Below are 21,459 nucleotides of genomic sequence, written 5' to 3' on the forward strand. Positions count from 1 at the left end.
GGAAATGTCTTTGCTTTTTCTTCTAATTTTCCTTCAGTATATACAGTATATAAGAGACTACCTTAGTTTCTTTCCTTCTTTCACAGTAGCTGAACCTACTGAAATCCTTTATAATGATATAAAAAGCATGTTTTACATATAGATGATCACAAATCCAATCTCTCACATCTCCAGATAAAAATAATTTCCTACAGGAAATACTGGGAATCCTCATCCTCATCCTTGAAGAATTATTGCTACTCCAATCAGAAAATGCTAACTTAGACAGTCTGAAAGTATTTGGTAGATTATCATTTCCTAAAAATAAGAGAAGCTTGCCTGTAGGGAATCCTTGTCAAGAGGTCATTTCAAAACCAAGGTATGCATCATAGTCCAATTATTGAGACAAAGTATAATAGTGCAAATGATACCACCATTCCAGGTCTCAGCAATGACATAATCATGAGAGCTTATTGGGTGGGGTAAATGATGTAGCTGTAGAAACATAAATAAACTACCCAGATGGATATAACACCTTAGTGGCACAATGGTTAAAATGTGCTATTGCGGGCAAAATCTGCCCACAGCCTGGGGGTTTGATCCTGACTGGGCTCAAGATTTGACTTTTATCATTTTGTTATTCCACCAAGCCCTATTTTTCAGGTCTCATATTAGCATAACTCTACCATACATATTTTTGAGATAATATGTAATATTTCTCCACTCTGTTCCAGCTTCCATATCTTTTTTTCCTTTCTCCATCTTCTATTCATTTCATTGGGAAATTAATTAAATAGTTTATCTTCTAATACTTTTTCTGTAGGATTTGTACTTTCTTTTCCTTTAGTTATTCTATTTCCCCTCTAGAGTTTTCATTTCTTTTTTCTTTTTGCACAAATTTTCCCCATGATCAATTTCTGACTATCAAATAGTAGTCCATCATACACTGAGACTCTCTTAACTTGACTACATTCTTTATTGTTTTTAAACAACTCATTCAAAACAAATGTAACTTTTGATTTGGATGTTCCTAAAACACTCAATATTCCTATTCATTCTTGGGTCTCTAAAGCATCCAAACACTTTTTTGTACTTTCTCATCTCTTTCAATCCATCTGTTCTGTCACTAATGGAATAATCTTTGTTCTTGAATCGTATCTATTCTGGATGTTGCTCATTGTTTCCAAAATATATCCTTGCTACTGCCATTAGCATAATTCATTGAAATATAAAGTGTAACTATAACCAACCTATGGAGTGCTATTTTACATGCATCAAAGCAACTTGAATGATGCCATTTCATATTTTTTGAGACATATTTTAGTTTTTTTCCCCATTCATAATTAAATCTAATTTTTCATTTCCCTGCATATATTCAACTCAACTCCAAAAGATTATTCATGTCTATTAAATCCTTCTGTCTCACAGTTTCACACCCACAGATAGCATTTTAATTTCCTTTATTAATTCTTGCTATGTACCATTTTTTCTATTTATATTCCAAACAGCAATATTCCATATGCCTGTGATATCAGATGGACTCACAGATATTAACATCTTCTATCCATCATGACTATTGTCAATTGAAGCTTTCATATAATATTTTTAGCAAGAGAGAGAATGTGCAGACTAGGTTGCCACTCTTACTTTTCTCTGGTTGCATTTAGTGGTAACAGTAGTATCAGTTGCTTTGGGTGCATTTGTGACAGTATGCTCCAAGTGCATTCAGATCCTGGGTTTGTGTCAAACATGGTCACATCTTTGCAAACTAGTTTCTTTAAAGATAACCTTGCAAGGTGAGATGTGGTTGTTCATATCCCACCAATGAGGAAATACATGAAGTGTACCAAAACAGAATATAAGCATGATATCTATCTTCCTTGCTATTTGAAATCAATAATCAATATATAAAACTTAAAGCATATTATAATCAAGGTCTCTAACAGAGAGCAACCATGATCATATTTGGCTTTTCTCTATACCATGGATCATATCCTTAATACTACAAAGCTGAAAATGCTTACTAGGCAGCAAACCAACTAAATTCAATGGAATAACTCATCTGAACTCAACTGAGTTGACAGACATGATACTTCAGTATAAATCAACATCTGTCCATTGTGTCTTTCTTCCTAGGTTTCTGTATCAGTTTGTCTGGAGAAATATCTATATAGTGCAAATGTTTAATATCTACCTGAAACCATTGGATAAGGTCATCCATCATTTCAGGGCTTGGTATCATCAATATACTGACAATACTCAACTTTATATCTCAACCCCAAACTGCATAAATGAATTTTTTGATGACTAACTCAGTGTCTGGAAGCCATTCAGGTCTGGGCAGGGGGAACAGACCTCAGCTCAGTTCTCACAAGCATGTAGTTATTTAGCCCTCTAGATCAGAAATATTTCTTGTTTGCCTTGGTTGGGGCACCACTTCCCCATTCAAGACTGCTATGCAACTTGGAGGTCCTTCTATGCTCACAACTACTGCTCAGTAAGCAAATGGCACCTGTGCCAGGAAAGGTTTTGCATGGGTTCATCTTGTATAGCACTTGACTGAGAGGTCCTTCAGAGAGTTATACCCTTGTGACTTCCTAACTGATAATTCCAATGTGAACTACATAGCACTGCCCTTGAAAACCATTCGGAGCCTATAGCTTGTGCAAAATGCATGGAATTAAGCAGTAACAGGTACTTTATATTATGCCAGTGTGTCACCAATACTACTTGAGCTGCATTGCTTACAAGACAACTTTTTGGTGCAATTCAGGGTGCTGGTCATCACCTTTAAAGTCATTCATTTATACAGCCTGGTTATCTCAGGGATTCCTAGCTCTAATTGCTTCTACCCACCTGGTACCTTCTACCCTCCATGTCTTTTCTGGTCTCTCTGGGCTGGGAAATGTGCCTTCTATGTCATACCCCCCTCCTCTAGAACAGCATTCCCCCCCAGAGATAGAAATGGCACCGTCTGTCCTAGGGTTCTGAAAGCCCCCGTAACCTGGGATTTATTTATTTTGGGGGGGTCCTTGTTGCTGTTTCTATTGCTATAATTGTTTTAGTCCAGGCTATCTTTGTTATTTTGTCCTAAACTGTTTTTATGGTTTGGGGAATTTTGTAAATTGCTCAGATTCTGCTTGAATGGATGGGCCATAACAAATTTAAATAAATAGCAATCATTAATAGTAATAATACATCAATAAGCTTATATTGAATGGAAGACTGGTTTGGTGACCACTGGATCTTTTAAAGATTTTTAAGGATTTTTTTTCTTTGTTGTTCCCTGAAATGAACAGGATGTTTCTTCTACTGACATTTCCCTGCTTCTAGAATGTTTATTCTTTCCTTTCTCCCTCATTTATTCAACATACATTTCCATTGACAGCTGTTATATTGTTACCAACGCACAAGTAACTCTAAGTGCCAAAGTTGCTATAAGACCAGTATTCTTGTTAAAAGGTAAACATGGGGATTCTTCATCCAGAAAACACTGCAGCTGGTCTCAGTGCTGATATATAATATTGAACTGCCAACCATGAGAATTGTGTATAATGTCTGTTCAAGATGAGAAGCTGCAATATCAGAATAAAATTTATCTGTCCATGTACCCTATTGAAATCTGGCTGTTGCTGTAACTTTGCTGAAATTATTGTACTTAAAACAAGAGACCATACTATCAAGTTGGAGAGATTACTGTATATTAAAAGAACTGCAATTATTGGGTGATTTACAAGCATACTGAAATTAATTAATGTTGAGATAAAATAAATAGGGTAAAAATGTGCCAAGATAAACACAAATCATTTTGATTCATTTTTTAAAAAAAATTCTGATGTCTCCCATTCACTATAATGGGAAACCAGCAAATGGCAGAATTGGGTGGGTTTTTTTAGAAGTTTCTAATGGGTTCCTTGAAGCTTTAAAAGAAGGCTTTTCTTCTCTGTAATTTTGTGAATGAAGGATAATCATTAAAAAAATATCCTTAGGTAATGATGCAGGTATTAGCCAAACCTAGCATGTTCTCCAAATATAAGTGGTAGCAATTTAACTGACCAGTTTAGTATCAGATTATATAAATGCAAATACTGAGCTGCAAGTAATTGAACATCTCTTACTTCAATATCATGACATTGGGTGAAATGAAGAACTATTTTCCAGTAGCATTTTAAATTATAAGGAAAAGATACTAAAATCTGTATTGTAATTTTTACATTTTTCCTTAAGGTTCAAGAAGTAGGATCATGAACTGTTAACCATTCAAGAAACTTGGTTTTTTTTAAAAAAATCCATGAGAAAGTAATAAACCCTTTGTGCACAGAATAGTTATTATCATTGCAGACTGCTATAACCATGATTGTGCTACAGCTTTTAAGAAATATGTATAAGATTGGAATGCAGTAAAGAAACTTTGGTAGTATGAACAAAAGTAGTCCTTTTTCCAGAAGTCTATTTCTGTTATGAAAGTCTACCACAGAACCTATTTTCTATAAGAACCTGAATAGCTTTTCCTACTTTTCCAATGTTTAGTATCATGACAAGGTGAGGCAGTACAGTATATCTATTTAAAATGCTAAGAAGCAAAACAAACAGAAAAAAACCCTCTGAAACATATGAGACTTATTTGAATGTCACAGGATCACTTTGGTTTGGGTTCCAAACATGTGGTTTAATTTTCTTGGTACATTCCATTAGAACATAACTATGCTTAGTCACCTACCTTCATGAACCTCGTACTTGACATTTCATTCCTACAGGAAGTCAATACCGTTTTAAGTCAAGTAGCTAAAGGGCAGAAAAATGTTATGTCTCCATTAGAACTGCCATGAACCTGGGTAACGTATTTACATGCCAAAATGGTGGAACCTAGCAACCCAGTACTATATTTTTCTGAGACTATTTATTTATTTATTAAGAAAATTTATATGGCTACTCAACTCACTCATATTGACTCTGGAAGGCTTACAGAAAGAAATAATGCTTTAACTTACATTTTCAGTTAGAATTACAATGAGTGAAAAAGTTGCAACTGTAGTTTATTCACCATTTTTAGTCAATCTATAACTGTCAATCTACAACTGTCATGTACCAATAAAATCGATGAATGCATCCAATTCTAGGGAGAAAGTTTAGATGGGACAAATTTAACATTGCTATAACAAAATCTGTCCTTCACTTTCTTTAAAAATGTCACACATATGCTGAAAAAAGTGCCTTTCAAAGTGCTTTCCAGGTTCTTTGGAGGGTTTTTTTCCCCTTGTACATTGTTTTGTTAACACAGATGGCTTCCATTGCAGATTTAAGTCTCCACCTCACTCTGTCAGGTGCCTGGTTGCTAGAAAAAAAAAATCTATTGTTTATCTCTTCTCATTACTTTGAGCCCCCCCCCCCCCGCCGCCGACTGCCCTTCCTTTCTGCTTTGAAATTCTGTGACAGAATTTTGCTCATTATGCCTTCCCTATGGACGTGAAGTTAGGAACCCTGGAAAGATGCAGATTTGATTGTGCCAATAAGAACATGACCTTCACACAAATCTTCTAGTCACTTCATAATTAAGGAAACCAAAGAGCAACTTGATGCAAATATGAGTCTTTAGCTGTATTTTTTTTTTAAAAGATTTTACTGAAAAGAGTTCATTTGGTATTAAGTTGAAGGAGAATACTCAATGTTTTTTGCACAAGAACAGGTCTTTTGACCAGCTGCATCCCATTGTTCCAAGATGAATGAATTTATGGTCTAAGCCAGTACAAGACAAATCTTAAACTTAGCACATTTGTCATGTCTCCTATTATGAAAGAATGCACAGAGCAAAAGGTTCTGTGAAAATGCTGCCCCTCTAATTCTTGGAATGAATAGAGACAAGTTTATTTCACATCACTTGATTTATGTATTTTTTTCCATCTCACTTCTGTATATTCATTTAGAATTACAAAAAATCTAAACATTTTTTTCTCATAACAGACCTATTACCTTAAACAAGCCAATTCTGATTTGACTTTATTTTACACTGCACACTTTAAAAGAATTTCTAGTCCAAAATGAAAATAATTATGTGATGTAGTTTTAACTAATAACCGCTTATTGTAAATGCTTGAAAACCATTTTTGAATATGTTGTTGGAAAAATGCATGTAATTATGATTTCAATCTGAATTAAATAAGGAATACTAGATTACTAAAAATGCTTCTGAAATATAAGAACATAGAACACAGAATCATAGGGCTGGAAGGGGACTCAGGGGTCCAACCCCCTGCTCAAGTCAGAAGACTTTATACCATACTGGTCAAATGGTTGTCCAGTCTATTTTTGAAAACCTCCAGTGATGGACCACCAACATCATAGAAGACAAGCTATTCCATTGATTAATTATCCTTACTTTCAGAAAATTTTCTCCTTACATCTAGTTTGGATCTCTCTTTAACAAGCTTCCTTTCATTACTTCTTGTCCTGTCCTCTTGAGAAGTGTCAGTCCCCTCTTCTTTGTGACAGCCCCTCAACTGGTAGAAAACAGTTATCATGTTCCCCATGGGAACACCTGCTGCTGGCATCAAGTTCCCTTCGTCCAGTGCGCTCCCACAGGGAGGGTCTTCTCAGGGTGCCACCGGTAAGAGATTGCCGGCGGACGACACCCAGGGATAGGGCCTTCTCAGTGGGGGCGCCTGCCCTTTGGAACCAGCTGCCAGTGGAGCTGAGGACTGCCCCCGACCTCCGTTCATTCCGCCGGGACCTGAAGACCTGGCTCTTCGAGCTCTCTGGCCCAGGCTGAGGATTAATCTTATTTTAACTGGGGTTTTATTTATACAGGGACAAATTTAATTTTTTTAAACTTGTTTTTAACTTTTGTAAGTTAAAATGGTTTCCTCATGCCCACCCCATTGCTGGCAATGGGGGAAAAGTTCCAATACATCGTGCAACATCACGTGACATTGCAAGTTTGACATGTCTGCCCTAGTATATCTAGATCTTTCACAATTACTGCTATTGAGCCAGGTACCACCTATTAATTTCTTAAATTGAAACTATGTATGAATGAGAGACAGAGACTGAAGTAAACCTATGTAAAGATTACGAATTTGTTCTAATTGATACTTTGGTCCAGATAGAAAGGAAACAAGGACAATGAAGAACTATATTTAAATGTGGTATGTGTTTCTATGTTTTTCTAATATATTCCCAATTGTAAACTGTAGTTTCTGATTCTGTAACAATCTGCTTTTATGTAGTGGACTACAAATTTAATTTAGTGGCAACTCTAGATGAGAAAACAGATTCAAGACTACAGCCATTCATGGACTGTTTGTCAGGCCATCAAACTTTCTTTGCTCAGCTTTCAAAATAGCTTAGAAATTGACAGTCTGGTAATCTTAAATATCTATTGAGAATGAACTATAAGTGAATTGAAGTGCTTGAAGGAAAAATAGCTGGGAACAATTTTTTTAGTAATATATTACCACTGAGTTATCTCCCAAATATTATAAAAATTGGATTCAGCTATTTTTAAAAGCTGCTAGATTATTGCATCCTTTGTAAAGGATTTTTCCTCTGTGTATATCACCCTGTTCCCACTCCAAGTGTACAACATAGCATAACTGGCTGTATTAGACATTGACTTTACAGTTTGGCAATATTCTGTAGCAGTTATGGGAGACTGACCTTTTCAATTAAAGTTCAATTAACCAGATTTGCTATTTACAGTATACTTACTGCCTAGGCTTCCCTCTCTTGTTCAGTTATAATTATCTTATAATAGATAATTCCTACTTCTGAATTTCAACCTGGGAGATATTTTTGCACATTAGAGTCACAGCAAATTATGGCTGGTTATTCTGGATAACAGTTTGCCAAATGCAAGACCTATGCAAAGGACTGAGGTTCCCCCATTATTAAAATCCTTTTGGCTTTAGTTCGTAGATAATGAGAAGAGGCTTGTTCTCCTTCTCCTTGGATCTGCAACAAACTAATATCTAATTTCTTCCCTCTTCACAACTATCACTGCACAATTTTATTGATTTGAAATGTGTACTTATTTAATGTTATTTACAGTATAACATCTGCTACCTATTTGAATGATCATTAAAATGTTTCCAAATTACAAATAACAACAATGCTATTTAATAATAATCATGATTATCAGGAAAAAAAATACCTCAGAAGGCATATCATAGATTAGATCAATCGCCAAGGTTAAAAAAAATGAGTTGGCACTTGGTTTAATTGTACAGGAACCACTGTGAATTGTGTGCCACTACCACAAGACTGTGCCTCACATCATTGCATTACAAGTCATATCCACAAGCTAGATAATAAACAGAACCTCCTCCTAAAAATGAACCAATGAGATAAGTTGTTTTGGTGTATAGCTTACTTTAAGTGGTATTTTAATTGGTCAAAGGATTTCCATCCACCTCATGAGATGAGAGTGGTGGAATGTAGTGTGAATTCTCAGGAGGCAGAGACTGAACTCCAGAGAGCAAAGAGGCACTGAAGCTTAGATAGCTTGATTAGGAGAAAGAAAAGTAAGAAGACCCCTCCTTACAACTGACAGAATATATCTAAAGTTAAAGGTAAAGGTTCCCCCACACATGCATACTAGTCATTTCCAACTCTAGGGACCGGTGCTCATCTCCGTTTCAAAGCCGAAGAACAAGCGCTTGTCCTAGGATGTCTCCATGGTCATGTGGCCAGCATGACTAGATGCCAAAGGTGCACGGAACGCTGTTACCTTCCCACTGTAGTGGTCCCTATTTTTCTACTTGCGTTTTTATGTGCTTTTGAACTGCTAGGTTGGCAGAAGCTGGGACGAGTAACAGGCACTCACTCTGCTACGTGGCACTCGGGATTCAACATGCCAAACTGCCGACCATCTGATCAACAAGCTCAGCATCCTAACCCACTGAGCCACCAGGTCCCTCAGAATATATCTATTATTATGCAAATAGTTACTTTAGTTTTGCAAGATTTCTTTTTGTAGGTGAGGGACAATAAAGGAAACTGCTCAGAAGTAATTCTACATGTCTTTCTTGTTTCTTGGGGCTAGACAGTGAGTTTGACAGTGAAGTTGCTTTGCTGAGTTAGATACCTGAACTAAATATCAATGATCTTGGACAGATAGACTGTTGGGGCTAAGGTGTTTGACTAGGAAGACCAGGTTCTCCTATAGTCCACTGTCAAGCACAGAAGCTTCCTGGGTGACTTTGAGGAAGTCACTCTCTTTCTCTCAGCTTGACATGCCTGACAGGGTTGTTGTCAGAAAAATTGGAAAGAAAAATCACTATGTATGTCTATAGAGATTCTCAGTCATCCAGGTCATAGTTATCCCAAATGTGCTTTTTCACGAGGCAACCAGACTTTCTTCTTTTTCTTTGAAGACATTTCACTTCTCATCCAAGAGCTGAAGAAACTTTTTGGATGAGAAGCAAAACATCTTTAGAGAAAGACAAGAAAGTCCAGTTGCCTTGTGAAAAAGCACATTTTGGGTCACTATGTACACTGTCTTAAACTCCTTTACCTAAAATGAAGAATATAAATGAAATAAAACCTTCTAAATCTTATACTTGAGGACCTGTTAAGGTGAAGAAGTTAAATTTAATGCATTTGCCATCTATTCTGGGAGTCAGCCACTGACCCTCATTGATTTATCAGACTTAGGTCCCTTTCGTCTAGCGAGTCAAAGAGATCCATGCAAGGATCCCCACTGCCACCCCCAATATATTTTCAGAAACACAACAGAGATGGCAGCTGGTCCAAAATCATCCAGTGAACTCCATATGCCTCAGATATGGGCATCTGAATTTCAGTGTCCTTGCCAATTGGTTGGGTAAAAGAATATAATTATAGAGGCCTTAAAAAAGAAATATGCCTAGTGCTGTCTTACAATCTTTCCAGACTAAAATATTTGCTATTTTTAGAGATTTAAAACAAAAAGTAAAACAAAAAAAGTTTATAATTTAATATTTGGAATTTTAAATAACTTCATTTAGGAGAGAATGCATATCTCTTTAATGTGCTCATATTTACATTCTTCTGCTGTTTTTTCTATAAATGGTCCACCCAGAGATCTTGTATTATAGAATCAGTTAAAAATTAATTTCATGAAAAATTCCATTGTCAAGGAATACCAAAATTGTAGAGTCACAAAACTATTTCTGAAATTTCATTTCTGTTTTATTCTGGACATGGTGATAACACTCTGAAATTTAGGAGAGTATGGAACATAGAAAAAATGGTACATGAATACATTCAATATGTTGAATTCTTTTAATTACCTAGTGTTTTGAAGCACAATTTTAGGCATGTGTACTTGGAAATAAATTCCATTGAAATAAAAGTCATTAAATTAGCCTTAAATTAGAACACTGCATTTAAGATGGAAGGAGTTTTATTCTTCTTTAAAGCAAATCCTTTTTTTATTTCCAACCAAGCTGAAGATAAACATCAGCAGTACAAAACATTAAATTAAAACAAGAATTCCTGCTAGTTTGATCAGAAGCAGTCATCCACTAATACAGCCGGATTGGCCATTGATATGCAGGTGAGGTAAAATATCTGAAGGCAAAGATAAAGCTAATCTCTCCAACCTTTTAGAAAAACAAGAATGACTCAAAGACTTCAGCATTCTACTTAGTACTCTTCCTTAAGAATTCATTCTTCCCAAAATGAAAAGGAAGCCTGGAGAAAGAGAAATCTTTTTTTAAAAAAACACCATCCAAAATATATATTAAAAGCCACAGCAATATGCAAGAAGTGTGTTATTGAACATGGTATAAATTCCATTAAATCACCCAGAATAAATATTATGTGCTAGATTTATGTTTGTGACTTCTTTCTTTTCTTTTCTTTTCTTTTCTTTTCTTTTCTTTTCTTTTCTTTTCTTTTCTTTTCTTTTCTTTTCTCTTCATTTTACATTACATTCTATGACTTCAGAGAATTTCTTGCCTTAGAAAATAACTGGAACTTGACAACAAGCTAGAGTTACCATCAAACTCTTACCCAATTGTCTCCTAAGGATGAGAAGGGGAGGGGAATGAAACAGAAGTGAGTGGCTTTATCCAGCACTAAACTAAACAGTCCTCAGTTGCATTTCTTGCAAGATTCTTTGGGTTGCTTATCTGATAACATTCCTGGCTTCCATTAAAATTATATGCCTTATTTATGGACTGCATTATTTGACTACGATGTGATTGTAATGTATTGGGCTTTGTCTTGTTAAGGGGTTAATTGCTGGTAGGTAGCTAACAGCTCCCAGCTCCTCAGACAACCCGTCTCCAGTGCTGCCATTGGCTGCCTCTAGGGTGGCAATACGTTACTTTAAACCCATTGGCCACTGCCTGGAGGCCAATTGCTGCATTCACAGCCCTGTTTCTCAGTTCAGATCCTGCAAGTAATAAACAATGATCTTTGGTGAACTCACTCGCCTTGTCTCATCATTGAAGACACAAACCCAGTATCTAACACTGGCGACGAAGGTGGGATCCTGCTCCTCCAACTAAGCCTAAGAGTCACTAGGGGAGAGGCTGAGAATGCCTGGCAGGAAAAGCAATTCCTCCCCTATGGTTGGCCTAGGACAGCCACGCTAGCAACTACACACCCAGAGGAACAGTCCCTGGGCAATGGAGGAGCAGGATGTGAAGACATCGAGCCCCAGCCGTGAAGACCAGCAGAAATGGCCAAGGTCGGAAAGCTGGAAGAATTCAACATAACTCACCCAGAAAGATGGTCCTCGTATCTATCCAGGGTCAAGAACTATCTTCGCGTGAATCAAGTTGCCAAGGATGGCCTAAAGGCCACCACACTCCTGTGTGTGTGCAACCCAGCCATGTTTGACATTGCAGAGAACCTCTTTGCGCCAATGCCATTGGAGTCCATAACGTTCATGGACTTAAAGAAGAAACTTGGAGACCACCTTAAACCCAAGCTGTCAGTAATCACTTGGCACCATGCATTTGAGCAGAGAATTCAGCAGCAAGGTGAAACAGCATCTGAATTCATTGTGGCCCTGAGGCAGGCTGCATGCCTGTGCCAGTTCTCTGATGTCGAGGAGAGGCTACGAGACCAGCTTGTCTGTGGTCTCTGGAATTGAGAGTTACAGCAAAAACTCTTCGCTACAGAGACTCTGTCATTCCCAGATGTGCTGAAAGAAATCATGGTGGACGAAGCCGCTTGCGGGGCCGTATGAGCCATGTGGCCCGCCAAAACAGCTCAACTCACGTAAGCTGTCCAGCACAAGGATGCCGAACACACAGAAGACCCCGATGACGACACAGAAGTCAACAAGCTACAAAGACACAATGACCAACAGTGTCACAGTGACAAGCAACAAGGGGCAACTTACAAGGCAGACCCCTTCTTTAGGTGCCCAGGGTGTGGTGACCACCACCAACGTATGGACAGCTACGTGCCAGGCCTGTGGAAAGACTAGCCACATCGCGTCCATCTGCAGAGGTCACCAGAGGGACCACCCATCGAATCGCCAGTTGGATATCCTGACCAGGAGAGGTACCGGGGCCCCAGGACAGTATAGCATGGGGTTTTGCTTCAGCCATAGAATCATTTGCCATACAAGAGCTCACCGCCCCATTAAGCTGAAGTTTAGACTTCAGGTGGAGTTGCAAGGGGTCCCCTGTAAGATGGAGCTGGACACAAGCTCCGCCGTATCTATTATTTCACTAGAGACATTTAATTTCATCTGTAATTGCAGTAAGAGATGGGCCAAGCTGAGGCCTTCTGACATTATACTAACTGATTTCCAGAATGCCAGAGTCACAGTCAAGGGTGAGGCTACACTGGCCGTTAAATTTAAGGAGTTTTCTGGGTACCTGGACGTTGTCGTAGTAGGGGGTCAGTGAACAAGCCTGATCAGGCTCAATTGGTTTGATGCACTAGGCATCCAAGTAACCGGAATCAACTGGACACAAGTCGTGAGTCTAGCGACAGTATGTGAGGAATTTGCAGATGTGTTTGATTCAGCTCTGGGGACATACACAGGCCCACCAATAACATTTAAACTAGATTCTACTGTAGTGCCAGTCAGGATTAAACCTCGTAGGGTGCCATTTGCTCTTAAACACAAGATAGATGCTGAGTTAGATAAACTTGTTGAACAGGGCGTACTGCAGCCTGTAGATGGGGGTGAATGGGAGACCCCAATCATAACGCCACTAAAAGCCAATGGGGAGTTCAGAATCTGTGTCAATTACAAATGCACAATTAACCGTGCACTCAAACAGCATGCATACCTGGTGCCAGTAGTAAGCCACATCTGGTATCTTTGCAAGATGGTACCATTTATGGAAAATTAAATTTGGCTCAGGCCTACCAACAGCTTCCTGTTGATGAGGCCACAGCCGCAGAACAGACAATTGTAACCCACAGGGGGGGTGTTTAAAGTAAAGCAGCTGCAATTTGGGGTCAGTGTAGCCCCCAGCATTTTTCAGGGCAATATGGAATGGACAGTTAAGGGCATTCCGGGGATTTGCCCCTATTTTGATGACATGCTCATCACTGGTGAATCCACTGAGGTGCTTGCAAGGAGGCTCAGAGCCATCCTTCAAAGGCTGTGCAAAGCAGGCCTCAAGCTTAAAAAAAATAAGTGCAGTATTGGAGTCCCTTCAACTGAGTTCTTGGGTTTCCGTATAGATGCTGACGGCATCCATTCTGCTGAGTCTAAAGTAAAAGCCATTCAGATGGCACCCAGCCCCAAAATGAAGGGAGAGCTGCAGGCATTCCTAGGCCTCCTAAACTTTTACAACGTGCTCCTTCCTAACATGGCGACAGTGGCAGAGCTGTTACACCGGCTCTTGGACAAAAATGCTGCATGGAAGTGGACTAGTGTTCATGAAAAAAGTTCTCAGGAACTGAAGTCTCTTCTGTCAGTCAGTTCCACGATCACTCATTTCAAGGAATCAATGCCAGTATGCCTAACATGTGACACGTCTCCATATCGGGTGGGGTTAATCCTAAATCACTTAGAGAGAGATGGAACTCAAGTTCCAATTGCTTTTTATTCAAGGACACTATCCTCCGCTGACTGTAATTACACTCAAATCGACAAAGAGGCACTGGCTATAGTAGCTAGAGTAAAAAAATTCCACGACTACTTATATGGCAGGGACTTCACTGTCTTCACAGACCATAAACCGCTATTGGGGTTATTCACTACAGACAGACAGACACCCCACATTTTATCCCCTAGGATGCTAAGATGGTCCATTTTTTTATTGGCTTACAGCTTTAAGCTAATTCACAAACCCAGCAAAGATATGGGCCATGCAGATGTCCTGAGCAGGCTTCCACTACTGCAAATCGAACCAGATCCAGCCCCAGTGGCCTGTGTTTTGTCCATTCAGGACTTGCCGGAGTTTCCCCTCCACACGGGGGACATAGCTTCTGAAATGGCAGCAGATAAGAATCTAAGACGAGTGCTATCTTGGGTACACATGGGGTGGCTAGATAAAAGCCCATGTCCTGAGTTTCAGAGCTATTTCACAAGGAGACATGAGCTCTCAGCTCATAAGGGTTGTATTCTTTGGGGGAATAGGGTCATAGTTCCCACCTCATTAAGGGACAGGGTTTGGCAATCACTTCATGAAAGTCATCCGGGTATTGTTCGCATGAAAGCTTTGGCAAGAAGCTATTTATGGTAGCCAGGATTAGATAAAGCCATTGAGGCTCAAGTGCATGGGTGTTATACATGCCAGCAATCGAGGCCTGAAATGCCACACGCTCCCATTCACAGGTGGGAGGAGACACACACACCCTGGTTGAGGATTCATATAGACTTCACTGGGCCCTTTCAGGGACAGCTTTTCCTGATAGTGGTCGACAGCCACTCTAAATGGTTAGAAGTTATATCAATCGCAAACATGACTACTGCGAGGACCAGCCAGGTGCTTAGGAAACTTTGCAATGCACGGGCTGCCAGACATCGTAGTGTCCGATAACAGGGCTCAATTTACTGCGGCAGAATTTCAGGTGTTCCTGAGGGCAAACCTCATTAGGCATGTGACATCGGCTCCATTTCACCCATCTAGTAATGGTCAAGCTGAACGTATGGTATGCACCACGAAAGAGTCGTTGAGGCATATAGTGACTGGGGACTGGCACCACAGACTGGCCGACTTTTTGCTCTGCCAACATTCCACGCCATGCATGGCAACAGGGAAAAGCCCAGCAGAGCTGTGCTGGGGGAGGTGCCTAATCATGAAACTGAACAGGTTGTACCCAGAACAGGTGGCAGCTGAGGCCTCTCACCCAAAACCCTCGAGGGGGCTGCAAATGGGTGATGGGGTGTGGGCCAGGAACTATGGGCCCCCTGATGGACTTGTGGGTGCCAGGGAAAATCACCAAAACTTCGGACCCTCTCTCATATGAAGTGGGTCTAGAGGGTGGGCGAGTCATCCATCTCCATATCGATCAGCTTAGAAAGCATTTCCCAGAATGGTCACAAAGCGACGACTTCATCCCAGGTCCCATTCACAGACTACAAACTGGCAGCCAGGCCGATCAATCCATAGGCTCTGAGGCACCAAGCAGTCAGAGCAACGGGGAGGTGGCCATAGGGGAGGAAAGCCCAGGAGTGCAACATGGGCCCCCTGATGGAGAAAGCCAACCAGAACACTACAGCCACTGTGCTAACTCTGTGGAGCAATTGAACTCTGGGGTAGGCTGTCCTGGAAGGGCCATCCAGAGAATTCCGAGTCAACCAGACTCGCTTGAACTTAGGACACTGGTCTACCCAGCCCAGTGGGCAAGCTGATAGGCCAGGAAGTGCCTGGGTCTCCCAGGCGTTCCACAAGGGTTCGCAAGCCTCCTGCATATTTACAAGATTTTGTTCTGAAATAACTGAGCTATGATATTGTCTGCATCATTATTGTGCTGCTAGCTAGGAGACCCTATGTATTAGCCAGTATGGAAAAACGTGTATATTGCACATTACTGTTGTACCTCTGTAAACTCATATTGCTGTAATTATTCTCATTGTTGTTATAATGTTTGTACATTCTAGGGGAGAGGGGTGTAATGTATTGGGCTTTGTCTTGTTAAGGGAACATCACGTGGGTTAATTGCTCATAGGTTTTTTAAGCAGGGAAGCTGGCTAATGGCTCCCAGCTCCTCAGACAACCCATCTCCAGCACCGCCATTGGCTGCCTCTAGGGTGGCAATAGGTTACTTTAAACCCATTGGCCGCCATCTAGAGGCCAGGGTATAAATTGCGGCATTTGCAGCCCTGTTTCTCAGTTTAGTTCCTGCAAGCAATAAATAATGATCTTTCCTGAACTCACTCTCCTTGTCTCATCACTGAAGCCACGAACCCAGTATCTAACAGTGATGGTGATGAGCAATCCAGTTTTCAAAGAATTAACTTATAGTATTGTTGTTCTTGCCATCACAATTATTACTTAGATTGTGCATATTGTTACCTACAAAGAACTTTAGTAGCAACTGGAATTTCCAAAATGCAGCCTGGGTAGTTTGGAAATCAGTTCAGACAGTGCCATAGATTTATTCCATACAGATATTAATACACAAATATTAGATACATATTAGCATACAAAGTCAGCAGGACTGTATCATTTAAGGAGATGTATATGACTCTCACTGATCCAAATTCCTAGGTACTAAAAATGAGACAAGGTTTAATTAATATGCTATATAACTAGCAGTTCTTCTCACTGATTGGTGCCTGAAGATCCATATGAGTGATGTCAGTGAGTGATGAGTCAAGAGCAGTGGATCTTTAATCCCTATTGTTCTCCATCTATGTTCTTTGTTGCTTCCACTTTTCTTCCTCCACATCCCTTACCTACTAGAGTAAGGGCTCTAATCCATCTAAAAATATCTTATTCCCAGGAATAAAATTCTAATCCCAAATTTGTAACACAAAGTGAGTCAATGATACATTTCTTCTCGATTTCTTCAGAATAATCCAAAAGGAGAACTTTACTTCTACTTACATCTTATCCTAGATATGCAATCTTCACATCATGTTAGTAGATCTATGTCTAAAATTCTGGAAAAATGTTTAACATTGGTCTTATTTTGATTACAATATTAATTCTAAACAATAGAGAAAGAATTCTTTTGGAATCACAGGGCTTTTTTCTCATAGAACGCTCAAAACGTCATTCCGGCACCCTTTTTTTTTTTTGCAAAAAAAAGCTCCCTCTGAAAGCCTATTGCAGGGCTAGGCAATCTTGGCCCTTTTTTATGACTCATGGACTTCAACTCCCAGAAATCCTGAGCCAGCCATGCTGAGGGGAAAGGGAGAGGTTTTCAAGCTGAGCCATGCTGGCTCAGGAATTCTGGGAATTGAGGTCCTTGAGTCATAGAGGAGGACATTAAAATTATTTACAGGGTTACTTCTTTAGGAACTAAACTTTTAGAATCTAAAACAGCTAATTCAAGAAAGCCAACAGGAAAGAACCTCACATTTTCCATCTGCTTCTGTCTTTTGGAAGGTAAAATTAGATAAAAAATAATCTATTTCCTATGTTAACATCTCTGCAATGAAATCAATAAAGGTAACAGGAAAGAAATGAGAAACATTTTTCTCAATGTAATATGTCTAATTTAGCTGATGCTAGAAAAATAGTATCTTTTATACACACTCTTGAAAACTATTTTGAATCTAACCATCTATTACAACTAAACCACTTTAAATTAAACTTTTCTTAAGAATGAAATATTCTTAATTTGGACTTTACTTTTACTGTTTGGACTGTTGTGTTTCAAAAAATAGATTATTTAGAATCTAGTTATGTTGCACTTCAGTCATTAAATAATTAACCTAGTATATACATAACAATATATGATGTTTTCCATGGTGAGTTTAACATCAATAACATTTATTAAAAAGGCTAAATAATTTCTGGTGGTATTATTTGTACATTAAAATTTTGTTTAGTCACAATCTTTCACTTTTCACGTTCTGGACAAGCAGTGGTCATGTATCCTAGCAAAAGATGTTACATATATGCATAAGCATAGTCAGTAGCATATGCCTTTTTAAAAATATCAAACATGCAAAGAAACAAAAATAAGCCCAAAATATCTGTATTACATACAGAAATGCCAACTTTGCAACCAATATTTCTCATCCATAACTAGGGCACCCTAAGGATACCTGCATATATGCAAATGCTTCTCTGGGATCAGTAACACAGTAGGGATTGCTTTTTCCTTCCAGTAACAGATTGCTAGGAAATACCAAACATGGCCTTAAGAATTCCAATGTTTGTTACAAATTTTTCTGGATGTGGTTGGAAAGAGGTGTAGAAATGCCAGCACAAATACATAACACTTGCTGAACATGCACATGCAACTAATTACAATCTTCAATTATATGTGATATAACCAGGTCTTTTTTTTCCATAGAATGCTCAGAACGGTGTTCCAGCACCTTTTTTTGCGCGCACACACACACACACACACACACACACACACACACGCAAATACAAGCTAAAGGAAACTGTTCCGGAGTGCCAAATTCTCCTCAGGCAGCCAGGTTGCAAAGCAGCAGAATGCATTGCAGCAACAGGCCTCCAGATGGCTCAAATCGAAGGAAATGCGATCCGTACAGGCTAATTTAAAAGTGGGAGGGTAAGAAGGGCCGAGTGTGAACAGGTTACTTAGCAATCTACTTAAACAGTCTCTGTAACTTCCAGCTCCAGGTGCCTTGCCTTTTTTAAGCTGGGAAGTTGGAAAAAAAGGCTAAAAAGAAGGCAATAACGTGCTATCAACGAAAATGTATAGATATAGCCAGCAGACATTTAGGGAACCTTTATTTTTCATACACTGTTCAAATTTTGTTTTGATGCCATGGTGATACACAATCAAATGTAGTCAGTCTTTTTTTTTAATACCAAAAGCATCTGTTCATTAAATACAGTATAACAAAGTTTTGGATGATGGAATTATTTTTTTATCTAAGGATAACTAATGATAACAGCTCTTAAATCTGTTATTTTGTTTTATTTTTTCACAAAAAATTGTATAATTTGCATTTGCATTCATTTATATGTTATATGTTGTTAAAATGTATTGGTGTTGAAATAATTAGTGCACACATATACCTAAAACCAGTTTATTGCATTTGGCAATTGTACTAAAAAAAATCTCATTGTCAACCAATATAATTCATTTAATTTGAAATCAAGTGAAAAATTGATTTAAATTATTTTATTAAAACAAATTAATGGCAATTCTTTTATAAGAAGTTGCCTCAAACAAAATGAGTTTGACATGCCTGCTCTAGATAGTTGAATGCTCCAAAATAAATTTTAGACCAGGCCTGTACATGCAGCCTACCAAGCACCCTTGGACAGAGCACAGACTTTTTAAAAAAAAAGTAATAAAATCACCACCACTGCCCTGAAAGTCATGTTGCCTAGTGCCTCCATGGACTACCATGACCACGAACTCCAACACTGTAGATGCTCCTCTAGTCACCAAATCATTGATTAGCCCACCAGCATTCCTTTGCAGACCACAAAGATTTTTAATTTATCAGTGTTGGCCTTTCCCTTCTACAAGTTGCACAGACCTCTTCTAGATTTTCCTCTTGCCTTGGTTTGTCATTGAGCAAGAATTGACTTTGTAGGGAAGCGTATTATCATTTGATGTATATTTAACATATGTTCTATCTTTATTTACCTTTTTTTAAGAAAAAAAGCACTGTGGAATCACATTATTATTACTGTTGCTGCCACCCACAGGTGAATGATTCTAGTACCCTGACTTTTTCATCATTTTGTCATGAACCTCCAGTTCTCACCTAGCAGCAATTCTATCCTCCTAGCACAATGCAAATAATTCATTCTTTACTAAGGGCAGGTGTTGTTTGCAAGCCATCCGCCTGTTTTTATTTGGGCTACTTGGAAAGCATAACCAATTCCTTACATTTCCATTATTCGACCAAATGTCTCTCCTGGCTAAAAACAAAGTAAGCTGCCTAATAAAGAATGCTAATGTTAATTTGACTTCTTCCAAAGAATGGCTGTTCTACACTACAAATTTGTCTTTTTGGCATCAGTAATACCTGGCAGAAGTATTTGGCAGGAGCTGTGCAAATTGTGTTACCTGTAATAATCAGTTCCAGGTTTGTCAGTTAATCTTCCCATCATGAAGGCGTGGGCAATGTCTTTTTCTTCAAAAATTACATTAAAACTATTTTAAGAGTTACACAAGAGTTTGCATGTATTTCTTCCTTTGTGACATCAGTTTGTAATGGAATGTATGGATGACCTTGCAGAATTAGAGGAAACTGGTGCCTAGGAAACTATCAAAGAAGAGTGGGGGTGGGGTGTGTGCTTAAAGATCAGAGAAATAAATTTTAGTAAGGACTTGACCTAATTAAGTGGGTGGTTAAGAGAGAAGCCAGGTGATGTCTGTATTTTTAGACTTGCAAGATTGATGTTAGTCATCCCTGGTAAGCCAGGCAGGAAACATGTCTAAATAAGCTACGGTAATTACTTCATTGTAAGGCTACAGTACATTAACAGAATCCTGCAAGTTTGAAGGTACAGATTTCCCATGTGAACTGGAGCCTTTTCCCCATAATGCCTCTCTCCCATTCATTTGGGATTCACTGAATGCTTAGATCCACATCTGAGCTTCTTAAAGGGGCTCATGGATTATTATTTTTTAATCATTACACCAACTTGTATGAGAAAGATGTGAAAGTTGGGGGGGGGGGTTCAGGCATAACTGATTAGTGTGATGAAATATTCTTGTAGCTCATCACAGGCTCAGGGAAACAAGCCTGCCAATAAAAGATGTAAAGCATGCACTGGTGTTTTATTAATAGCTTTGAAATGCTTAATGTTAACTGCTGCAAGAAAGAAAGATCTTGTTCTCAGGCACACAGTTGTCTGTAAATTGAAATTAATAAAAGTGAATATTTTACATTATGGTTCCTCAGTTATGTCATAATGCGCAACTGAAGATAAAAACATCTTAATTGATTCTTTACCCAATTCTAACACTCCCTGTATGATTTCTCCTATCATTCTTTTGAGAGTGATTACAAAATGTGCTTCAAGGTTTATGGATTGTTCAGTGTGCTCTGGAGAAGTGAATGATGTCTAGCACATCTTATTTCAAACAGCAAATTGCATTTATAATGTTTAGTAAGGCACAGAGATTAAGTGTATGTTGACACTCCAGCGCTTTCACTGGGAATCCATTTTATGGGAGTCGGGCACATTTTGCCATAATACAATGCATTAAGAAGATTGTGTCGTAATATCATGTGTGGCCAGACTGCCAGAAGACAAAGCTACCTGAATGAAAAATACCCCAGATTATATTAGGGACTTGCCTCTCTCTTTCCAAGCATGAGAAAACCCTATTCTTGGTGCTACTTAAAAGAAGTAGGAAAATAACTAGGAAATAGGTGGTGCTAAGGATAGATTAATCCAGTATTTTTCAAATTTGGCAACTTTCACGGAGTGTGGACTTCAATTTTCATAAGTCTACATTTAA

This window comes from Vipera ursinii (assembly GCF_947247035.1).
Source record: "Vipera ursinii genome assembly, chromosome: 1".
Taxonomy (NCBI): Eukaryota; Metazoa; Chordata; class Lepidosauria; order Squamata; family Viperidae; genus Vipera; species Vipera ursinii.